Raw genomic sequence first — 11,144 nt, forward strand, 5'->3', positions numbered from 1 at the left:
ATTTGAAGACCTATTCACTGACTTTGAGGACTTATGTGAATGTTTTGCTGCACTGCATCCAGATGCTCAGGACCTGACTCTTCATATGGATCCCCAGAGTTTATGCTTTTTCCAGTTCTTTGAGCGTGCATCACCTTGCCACATTAGTGAATACAAATCTCTCCTTCTGCACCAAGTTCTCCAGTGCAGTGTCATGACCAGATATTTTGGAGCCTGCTTTTTCTCTTGTCATACTATGCTTTCCATACTCAGATTTCCGTCAACCACAATCCCATAATACCAACTCCAGTTACAATAATTTTTTCCTTTCAGCATCACAGGCTAACCAGTCATGATTTTGTCCCTGTTGAAATCATGGGACTGAGCATACAGCACACAGTTGCACAGCAGTCAATGAGCATCCGTAATGAATGTTGCATTCTTAAGAAAATGCAACCATGGAAATTTTTCAAATTATTCATTCTAATGTTATAAGGAGGCTTTGGAAGTTTCATAAAAATAGGTTTCCAAGATGAGACAATGATATAGTGATATTTTCACTGGACTAGTAATTCAGAGACCCAGCCTAAAATCTTGAATATTGATTAAAAAAAGAAAAAAATTGGAATATTAAGCCAGCATCATATTAGTGACTTTGATACTTTTGTTGAATGTTGTACAAACTCATTTGGTTCACTAATGTCCTTAAAGAAAAGAAATCTGCCATCCTTACCTGGCCTGGTCTGATCTATGTGTAACCGGAGATCCATAACGATGTTGCTGACTCTTAACTACAACTGAAATAACCTAGCAAGGCATTCAGTTAAATGGCTATTATGGATCGAGAATAAATTATAGCCTTGCTGGTCATATTCATATTCTATAAAAGAATAAAGGGGAAATAAAGCACAATAGCCAATCTACCAAATTTTCTTTAAAAACTGATCTTAACTTTTACAGGGGTCCAGACTGCTTGCCACTCACTGCAAGGGTTGGTAGTCCTGAAAATGTCTGAGATTCCATATACAGTACTAATATATACTAATTCATGCTGCTGTGCTGTAGAAGTTATGCAGAATCTTCTGGAGTTTTAGTCCTAGAGAACAATCAATTCTGGATCAGAACCAGATTGTTACCAACTAAAAGAAATATAAAAATAAAAGTAAACTACTGTGAATATTGGAAATTTGAAATAAACACAGAGAATGTTAGAGAAATGCCGCAGATCTTCAGTATGAACTCATTGCCGACACGAAACGTTAACGCTGTCCCTCTCTCTTGACAGACGCTGTCAGACTTGCTATGTTTCTCCAACTTTCTCTGCATTTGTGAAAGAAATACACTTATAACATTTAAAAGGCATCAGGTTGGTATATGAATAGGAAGGAATTAAAGGGATACGGGCCAAATGCAGCCAAATGGGACTTTGTCAGATTGGGATGTCTGCTTGGTGACTCTGTCTGTAAATATGAAGACTGATTACATGGATTTGACTTCTATTCCCCTGACAATTAAGGTGCAACTTTGTAGAGGCGTTTGAAATGATAAAAGGAGTTAGATGTAGAAAAATGATTTCTTCTATCGGAGAAATCTAGAACAAAAGGACCTAAGTTTCAAATTAAGTCTAAATCATTCAGAGGTGATATGATGTAGAAATTTTGGACTTTCTTCCCAAAAATGTTTTTATTGGTAAGGTCAATCGCAAACTTCAAAACTGAGATTAAGTAATCTTTTATTGGGTCGGTGTATCAGGGGAAATGGAGGAAAGGCAGAAAAGTGGAGTTAAGGTATAGATAAACCATGGTCTTAATTTCCGACATCAGTAGTATTGACCAGGAAACTTTGATTATCATAAAACCCCAACTGGCTCAGTAATATTCCTTTTGGGAAGGAAAACTACTGCCGGATTTGGCCAAATGTGGTTGGAGATCCACAACAATATAGTTGACTGTCAGAAATGGAGGAGCAAATAACTTAGTATAAAGGTAATTGGGATGAGCAACAAATGCCGGCCTAGCCATCATTGCCTACATCTCATGATAAAATTGAAAGATTGTAAAAGAAGAGGCTAAAATATTGATTTAGGCATTGCTGCATCAGAATGGCAGAAGTTTAAAACCATTTTTGAGTGTAAAGAAGGCAATTTTATTTTAATAAATAGTGAAGGATTTTGATGGAGATTTAGTGCAGTTGGCATGTAAGATTGAGGAAATTTGAACATAGTGTCAAAAAAAGGTCCTAAATAACCTATACCCAAATTTTGACATTATTTCAGACTGCAACTTGGCATCCAGGCCTCAGCATATTCAATTACATTTATGTATTCTGAGCATGTGCAATTTTTAGCGTTTGACAAAATCAATGCATTAGTAATAACCGGAGAATAGGAGGATGTGCTTTCCCAATTCTGTGAGGATTTGAAAGTGACTACTTTTTCCAAAATAGTTTGAAAGAAAATGGAAATGGAATTTTGAAAGGACAAGTGACTTATGTGTTTCTGTTTTCTATTAGCAACTTCTGAAAGATTGTGCCAGTAAGCAGCAGTACTTTGTGATATTCTTAATCAATGGAACATTTTATTTTGCTCATTTGCCTCTATTTGCAGTTGTTTATTATGCTTAGGAAATATTTTATTTTAAACAGTATGCATTTTAAAATAAGTTTTGGCATCTATGGTCAAGTGAACATCATTGAAGTAAAAGCTCTGAACTGAACTCTTAAGGATGATCCAAACGTTATACGAGGATAGATTTGACACTTGGCTATGACAGAAAACTGATCGTAGCAAATTACCTCTATGCAATTGTCCTTTGCATTAATATAGATGGCCCAAATGACAGGCTTCCATGCTATACGTTCTATGTCAGTATATATTTGAAATGCTCAGAACCAAAACTAAACCAAAGTATATGGACATACAATATAAATTCATGTTTCTAATGTTTATATAATTCCGGTAAACTAAAACTCAAGGATCCATAACATATCCAAAATATTCTGTTTTGAATTAAACCAGTGCATATTACAGATTTTAAAAGAAATGCATAAATAGTAACATGGATATGTTCAAGTTACACAGAATATCCTTTCTCTTGTGTGAAACTATTTAAGAGATTGTTTCGTGGTGTATTAAAATTATATGCTATGTTGATATCTAATTGATTTGAAGCAGCTTTGTGAATATTCATTTTAAAATGTAGATAATGAGACAAAGCATGTTTCTGTATTTAATCCAACTTTTAATTATTGAAAAGAACCAAAGATCATAATAAATAAGTGTATGTCCTTTCAATGTTAAACTGGGACGAAGGTCAATTGAACAATCTACTACCTCAACTCCAGCTGTTTTACAGGACCCTGCACTTCTTTGTCACAGTAACATTTTGATCAGTGAAGTATTCAGAACTGTGAGGTTCTTTCATGCTTGCTGGATTTTAAGTGCTTAAACTTTGATCTTAAGCAAAAGTCAAGAGGATGAATGGTATAAATAATGCTCTTGCTGGCACTCTTTATATTACTTGAGAATTTGCCAGATTGGGATAGAACAGCCAAAAGTTGTTCATTTTGGAAGAAAGAAAACAGAACAAAGTATTATATAAATAAAGAAAAATTGCAGAAAGCTGCAATTCAAAGAGATTTAGGTATAATTATATACAAAACACAGAAAGCTGGCACACAGATGCAGCAGGTAATCAGAAAGGCAAATAGAATGTTGGCCCTCATTTCAAATGGGTTGAAGTCTTACTGCAACTGTACAAGATGCTGGTGAGACCACATCTGGAGTACTGTGAGCAGTTTTGGACCACTTATTTAAGGATAGATTTTATTTCATTGGAGTCAGTTCAGAGAAGTTTTACGAGGATGACTCCTGTTATGGAGGAATTGTCTTATGAACAAAGGTTAAACAGATTGGGACTTACTCACTAGGGTTTAGAAGAATGAGCGATGATCTGTTTGAAACATAAACTATTCTTAAGGGGCTTGCTAGAGTAAGTGCTGAGAGGATGTTTCCCCTTGTGGCAGAGGCTAGAACCAGAGACTATAATCTCCGAATAAAGCAGCACAAAGTTAAGGCTGAGATGAGGAGGAATTCCTTTTTTCAGAGGATTTTGAGTCTTTGGAAGTCCTTGCCACAGGCAGGTATACGGGCATGCTCCTTCTGTATATTTAAGGCTGAAGTAGATAGATTCTTGATCACTAGGGAATCCAGAGTTATGGTGAAAAGACAGAAAAGTGGATGTGAGGGGTATTGGATCAGCCATGATCTTACTGAATGGTGGCGCAGACGCAAAGGGCCAAATGGCCTAATTGTATTCCTATTTATGGAATCATGTTCATGGTTGAGGTGTTACTGAAGCCAATGAGGACATTCTCCATCCTGCTTTTCTGTCCTTGTATCACGCAGATTTCCACAAGGAGTTAGTTGTTCACCTTGCTCTGGATTCTGCTCAGATTACAAGGAGTGAAATAAAATCAAACAAAGAATGGATGCGACATTTTAAAGCAGATAGGCTTTTAGTCTTGTCTGGAAACATTTGGCTGTATTTGTTTTGAGATCTATAATTACAAACCTGTATCTACCTTTGATTTCTGGATGAGGTCCTCCCAGAAGTGACCATGTACAATTATTGCAATCAGGCTATGTTAATGAACCGATCAACGTGCTTTGTGTCAAGCAGAATTAGCAGATAATATGGCAGCTTCACCCTGTCCAATACCTGGAGGGAGGGGTTTAAGATGTAAGTCTGAGTCTTTTGTCTACTGGCTGTAAAAGTACTTTGTGAAAAAGTTTTGGGCAAACTTTAAGGAACTCAATGTCAGAATAGAGCTAAGACTTAAAACTGTCGCTGAGAAAAAAGACATGTAGTGAAAACTTTCACCTTGAACTCAACAGGAAAGAATTACAAGAATACCAAATATTGAGCATCAATTTATAATGCTTCAATAACACAACTCTATTTCCAGTAATGCTCAAGTTCGGTAAATAGCAAGTGTCTATTTGTATAAACTGTCACTTATTGGCATTTTTTTGCCATCTTGGCAAGGAGCAACAAATAATAGCTTGTATCTAAATCATAGAATAGAATCCCTACAGTGTGGGAACAGGCCCTTCAGCCCAACAAGTCCACACTGACCTTCCAAAGAGTATCCTATCCAAACCAATTCCTGTACTTTTACCCCTGACTAATGCACCTAACCTACATATCCCTGAACACTGTGAACAATTTAGCATGGCCAATTCACCTAACCTGCGCATCTTTGGATTGTGGAAAGAAACCAGAGCAAAGCCACGCAGACACTGGGAGAATGTACAAACTCCACACAGACAGTCGCCTGAGGCTGGAATCAAATCTGGGTCTCTGGTGCTGTGAGACAGCACTGCTCACCGGTGAGTCATCGTGCCGCCCTGGTGTCTTTAAAATGGTATCTTTAATGGAATAAAGCATACCAAAGTGTTCTGTAAGCATATAATAAAGCAAAATTTAACATTGAGTCAGGTAAATAGATTTATGACACTGGCATCAATTTAATGATGTGGAAAATTGCCCAGGTATTTTCTGTTCACAAAAAGCAGCAAATCCAACTCAGACAATTACAGCCCCATCAGGATGCTCCCAATCATCAGTAGAGTGATGTAAGGCGTCATCAACAGTGCTATCGAGTAGCACCTGTGCAGCAATAACCTGCTCAGCGATGCCCAATTTGGATTCTGCCATGGCCACTCAGTTCATTACAGTCTTGGTTCAAACATGGACAAAACAATTAAATTCCAAAAAAATGAAGTGAGTATGACAGCCCTTGATATCAAGTCCAAATTTGACGGAGTGCGACACCAAGAATCCATAGCAAAACTGGAGTCAATGGAAATAAGGGAGAAGTAAATCTCTGTTTCTTCAGTGACCTTCCCTGTATCATAAGGTCAGAAGTGGGGATGTTCACTAATGATCTGCTTTGGAATGAAAGGTTTATATAGCAGTAAGGAAATGAACTTAGATTTACAAATAAAAGTAACAATAAGGATATCAACACTCTCCATTCAGAACACAATTATTGTGAGAGATTTCAAACATATATAAAAAAAAGAAACATTATTTATGTTTCCTTTCCTTTGCTTGTATTTCATTGTTTTAATGCCATTTTCTTTCTGTTTTCTTGATTTTTCATTTTATACTTGATACACTTGATATGTGATTGAACTAACTGTTATAACTTGCTGTTGAAAAAGGACATATTTTGGTGAAACTTTCAAGCTTGCAAGCATTAGGACAATTCATAAGAAATACAATCATAAAGGGAAAGCAACCTTTTTATATGCTGTCTCTTTAATTTGGTATTTCTTGCAAATCATCCTGATGAGTACAAGATGAAAACCTTCAACAAAATGTGTCTTTCTCAGTAATACTCAAGCTCGGTATTCCCAAAAGTCTGCTATAACTTGTACTTTCCTGCATCAGATATTGCATCCCTTTGAACTTTGTGGGCATTACATAATTTTGGCTCTCCAATGCAAAACCATATTGAAACTCTCAGGAAAAGCATGAGTGTAATGACACCAAGCATTTGGCACTAAAGCAAAATCCCACCTAATATGTATATAGATTTTTTAAAATCACACCTTTACCTGTGTTTAAAGTTAAAAATCACACAACACCAGGTTATAGTCCAACAGGTTTAATTGGAAACACACTAGCTTTCGGAGCGACGCTCCTTCATCAGGTGATTGGCCAATCACCTGATGAAGGAGCGACGCTCCGAAAGCTAGTGTGCAGACCACGCCCACATGCTGCAAAAAGCTGGGAAGTGGCAAGTAAAATTCACAACAATATGCAAGTGCCAGCCAGTGGCCAGCTTAAGTGAAAGAGTAATGTGCCACATTGACAAGATACCATCAACAACCAGACCATAAATTGACTGGATAAGCTATGTAAATACTGATTTCACAGAAGTTAGAATCATCATAGAATAGAAACATAGAATCGCTACAGGGTGGAAACAGGTCATTTGGCCCAACAGGTCCACAACGACCCTCTGAAGAGTAACTCAGCCAGACTCACTCCCCGACCCTATTACTCTACATTTACCCCTGACTAATGCACCTAACCTACACATCCCTGAACACTATGGGCAATTTAACATGGAATTTAGAATGATAACTTGGCAAATAGCAAGGGATGATGAGTACACTGGCCAAGTAAAGAGACTCGGGAAGTGTTGTTAAGGGGTCAAATAGGATTAGAGATAGTATGTTCAGTATTAAAGACTATTGTAACTTTATTCCTAATAAATTCAGGACTGTTTTGTGTTGGTACCAGCCTGTGTTCATATTGATTTGAGTGCTTTGGTATTATGGGACACCTGGGCAACTTCATTCATAACATTAATTTTGGGGTTGTCTGAATTGTTTTAAGGGGAGATTAAACAGTACCAACATCTCATTAATAAATAAAATCAAACAAGTGAGTAAAAACCATTTACATTTACTAAATGCATTTAGCCAATAAGGTAAAATTAATGTCTGTACAAGTAAGGCTGACTGATAACTCAGCAGCAATGAGATTGATGTATGGTTAGTCCTCATGAGGAAAAAAAAATCATTTATTGATACTGGCCATGTTACATTTCATTTCCATTGCATGTTTCAATTTAATTCTTGAACAAGTGCATTGCTTTATGTATTCCAAAGTTGAAAGATCTGAACAATATCCCTCTAGTTCCTGGAACATTTATGTGGTCAGTTTATGTAAGAGATCAGAAGAGTAGTGTGTAAAGCAGGTAAGTTGCAGGGCTGAATAGAGTACTCAAATAACTGAAACATAGAAGAATGTTTATAGATAAGCTCATCAGAGGTATCAAGTTCCATGCTATCCCTTTTTCCTTGGTTCTAAGATTGTAGGAGGACAGTGCCAAAGGGCCCAAAAAGATTAACAAGTTCACACTAAAAACAAATAAGATCTGAAGGGAATTTTAAATATGTGTGACAATAGTAATATGTAACAAAGCATTAATATACGTATTGTGATAGATTAAATTGCAATGAATAGATCAAAAAGATGAATGGCAGATTACCACAAAGAGATAGGACAACCCCGTTTCTGGGTATAAAATATGTGTTTTTTGAGTACAGATGAAAATTGCCATGGGCACTCTTTTCCATCTCGTGCTTTCCCTGAAACCCCTTTCATCAAAGTGGGTGAGGTGACGTTCTGCTAGAAGACCTCATCAGCATAAGTGAAAGATTGCCGAAGGAGAAGGATTTGTTTTGTATATCTACACAACTGGCTTCAGCAAATGAAAAACCAACCAATCATTACTGATCCAGGAAGATATCTCACTGTCTATAGCTTGTGGGGAAAGTGGCTTTGGCTGCAGAGCTGCATTTGGGCAAACTATGAATAAACTTTCATTTTTGAAATTTACCTCTTACTTGACTGAAGTACTTGTAATCTAGTATTCTGTAAATTCTATTTTTGGAAATTTTAAATATTTTTTTCATAATATTTGCTCTTTTACTTCTGTAAGTTTTGCTTGCAATAACCTAGTTGTTATTTGTTAACATCAGCAATCTGGTTGGCTTGTTTCTGTTGCTGAACTATATATCATCTGATATGAGATTAGCAATGTCACCTTCCCTTTAAAATTAAAATGGTTGCGGCAAATGAAGAAGTGGAACAAGGAAAGGAATCAATCTCATCCCACTAATAGGGACATAACCGTAATTAGCATAAAAATTAACTTGACAGGAATAACGTAATGATGAAAACACTTGCAGTAAAATCATTGTGAGGAAATGTAAACAGTTACAGAGATATACTGAGTGACTGAGGAGCAAGAAGAGGAGGATCAAAAGGAAGAAAAGCAGAATGAAGGTAGCAGATAGCCCACATTACCTTTTCTGGCTGGGCTGTCTGCGATCTTTTGACTAAAGCTTCTTTAAAAATAACCTGAAAATCCTAATTCTATAATAGCTAAACCTGACTAATGCCTCCTCACCACAATTCTCGAATTAGGAACACAACAACCACTCAACATCCTCTATTATATAATATCCCATTCGAGATTGGGTTGGAATATCTGGTCGGCATGGACGGGTTGGACCAAAGGGTCTGTTTCCATGCTGTATATCTCTATGACTCTATGACTCTAAGTCACAATTATGCACTCCTTTAGTGTCTATCTTCCCCATACTTAATGTCTTGAGGTACATTGTTTCCACTATTGGATGATATCAGTTGCCTCTGCCTAGTTTTCCATTCTTTAGCCAGGAGATTAAAACCATGCTTCTAACAGAAACATCTCATTTTTAAGAAATGCAATTTGGTTTTCAGCAGTGCAGGCTTGCTTGAAATGGTGCTCACCTAGAAATTTTGGACACATGCAGCAATTCAGTAGGGTGCTTGGCACTGGGCTGCATGCCACCATCATTATAATTGGCAGGGAACACAAAGTTTGCATCAGAAATAACAGAAATTGCTGGAAAAGCTCTGGAAGTCTGGCAGCATCTGCGGAGAGAAATCAGAATTAACATTTCGGGTCAAGTGACCATTCCTCAGAACTGAGGTTTGCATGCAACATTTGAATGGGCCTGAGATAGTGCTGCGTCATCATCCTTCCACCCAATTTTGGGCCCCCATGTTTTTAATGTATGACTTAAACCTGAATGACAGCCTTGTTATGAATTTTAGCAGCCCAATGAAAAAAAGCTTAACTAGGAGGAAATCCAAGTTCAATCTTTCCGAGCTGTTTAATAAATTGCTAGATAATCAGGATGAAACATGACTCCTGAGGTCTATTATTACATTTGTAATATTGGATATCTGCAGTAACGTTGTAACAATAACAAATAGAATTTGGAACTTTGGGGGAGAACAATGAAGTTGTTTTTTAACCTCCGAGGTGGGACAGCAACCTAATGCACATCCAGGAGGAGGACTAGAGGTCACCAATTTAAACAGCTAAACCTTATTAGCATATCACTTGCCATTTCCTGACCAAACTGGCCATGGATTTGGGATGGTCCATTTATACTCATGCACATTTGATCTGGAAAAATGGTTCAGACCCCATCCTGACTGAACTGGGCATTTTCCCACCCACCCTCAGCCTCTCCCATCCCTCCCCAGACGTGATCCAATAACTTAAAAAAATGCTTCTTTGTGCACAACTGTTGCGAGAAACCAGTTTAATAAAGCAGAGTATTTCAAGTTTAAAGGGCTTTGAATATACAAGTAAATAAAAATGTGTTTTGAAATAAGGCAATTACTGTAGCAGACTTCACCACCACAGGATGTGATTTCAACAGGAAATAACTGCCCTCAGTTACTTCATCACCTTTCAACGAAAGAATACAGAGGGAGTCACTGAGTTTGAAGAACCCTGGGTGGGTTCACTAAGCTTTCACATCATGACAAGATCAATATTTGGTCATAATGTTAAGTGCCCTTTCAGCTTAGACAAGTTTATTTTGCTTACTCTGTCCTTACACATGTGGAACTGATCAACCATCTGGAATTGTTCATGGTAAGAGAACAAAACTCAGCAACTGGTCAAATGCACAAGGGTATAATGTTTCTCACACAGAATAAAATTAGTACAATAATATTACAACTGTAACATTACCTCACTTTGTTACATTTTTTAACTGAGAATTTACGTCCAGCCTGAATAGAAACATATGGCAGTCTGTGAAGCAAACGTCAGAAGATTTGTATTTAACTACATTAATCTGTGCATTAATATAAATTATTCTGTTACTACATGAAGTGATGTTAATGTGATTTGGTTTAATATCTTTTTTCCCTCAGTGTTTTTGAATCCTCCCCTGAAATATTTAATAATTTATTATGAATCAAGGGATCTACTGTATCAAGCATATCATTCAATTGGTGATTCATTATATACACCAATTATTGAAATATTATCTCACCGTCAAGTGCACTACTATATTGAGCATAGCACCATCCTCAATTTCAGTCCAACATATGACCATCCAGCAGTGTGCATGGTTATCAATTATCAGTGGATCACTGACCCATTATACGATTGCTACAGCTACCTCACCTCAGTTTGACAAATGCAGATTAGGAGATAAATCTGAGACCATCTACTTCTGTTGTGTGTGGTATCATTCTAATAATTACTCACTGAATTGCCCATGAAGCTTTGTA

The sequence above is a fragment of the Chiloscyllium plagiosum genome, unplaced genomic scaffold (assembly GCF_037043375.1).
Source record: "Chiloscyllium plagiosum isolate Xiang-an unplaced genomic scaffold, Cpla_swu_hap1 HiC_scaffold_1, whole genome shotgun sequence".
Taxonomy (NCBI): Eukaryota; Metazoa; Chordata; class Chondrichthyes; order Orectolobiformes; family Hemiscylliidae; genus Chiloscyllium; species Chiloscyllium plagiosum.